This window comes from Penaeus monodon, chromosome 21 (genome assembly GCF_015228065.2).
Source record: "Penaeus monodon isolate SGIC_2016 chromosome 21, NSTDA_Pmon_1, whole genome shotgun sequence".
In the NCBI taxonomy this organism is placed as follows: Eukaryota; Metazoa; Arthropoda; class Malacostraca; order Decapoda; family Penaeidae; genus Penaeus; species Penaeus monodon.
The window spans coordinates 18792261-18793234 of NC_051406.1; the positions used below are offsets into that span (position 1 = coordinate 18792261).

At 44.9% G+C, this 974-nt stretch overlaps 1 protein-coding gene across 1 annotated transcript in view; it reads right to left on the reverse strand.

Moving 5' to 3' along the window:
• The window catches only part of LOC119586292 (ovalbumin-related protein X-like), a 12229-nt gene extending 11895 nt beyond the window's left edge, over positions 1-334 (reverse strand). Inside the window, exon 1 of the mRNA XM_037934999.1 lies at positions 247-334. The gene's annotated coding sequence lies outside the window, so the exon portion shown is untranslated. The remainder of the gene's footprint in view (positions 1-246) is intronic.
• Positions 335-974: the final 640 nt, after the last annotated feature.

Sequence of the window (974 nt, forward strand, 5' to 3'; positions counted from 1 at the left end):
ATTTTAAAACAAAAACTGTTATTCCTATTGTACCGTTAATAATTCATGCTGCACTGTCTATTGTCTCACAGCAATTAGACACAATAAAAGCATAAACACGACAAGGAAAAAGCTCGAATACAAAGATTCATGGTGAAAACAAACATTTTTGGTTCAAACTAATTCCTTAGGGTAATTTACCTCACAAAAGGTTTAAGAAATACATTTTAAGAAAAAACAGGTTTGGAAATTAAACACGCCACGTACCTGGCCAGAGAGAGCAAACGACACACGTGTTTCTCCTTCGCTGCCCTAACGTCGACTGGTTCTGTGCACGACCTCCTCGCGGTCCCCACCTGCGTACCTGTTTTATTCTCCCTCTCTTTGAGTTTCGTCTTTTTATCATATTGTTTCGGTTGCCTTTTGGTCTCGCTGGGGTGACGTAGGGTCAGTGTTTGAGTTAGGAAATGGATGCGGGGGAAGAGGGGGTGGGGGGAGGGGAATAATGATGCGGATTCATGACGTCACGATTCAAAAGCCGTCTTTTCCATATTTAAATAAGGTCGGACGGTTAATGAAGTATTTTTTTATTATTTACGGGAGGGAGCAGGACTTGTTTTGTGCGGGATGTCCCTTATCGATACTGACAGAGGATGCGTAAGTTGGTAAGCCAGTTATTTAAATGAATTTGCGTGATAGAAAGAGAAGTGTTTCCATAATAGAGAAGAAGACAGACTCCAGGCGGCGAGAAACCCAAGCAGAGAGTGACTTCAACTCCAGAGAGAGAGAGTGTCCAAGACTAAAGCCAGAAATAAGAAAATCGAAGCCTTGATCGAGCATGAGCGCCGCGCACCGCACTCGCCGCCACCGGAAGCTGACCGGGTGAGCGAAGCGAAGGTAGGCAGAGTCTGGAAATTACGGTGAACGCATCCTGCTCTCTCTCTATGGGAACTCCGCTCACACACGCACACGCATGGAGACAATCGCAGATATTT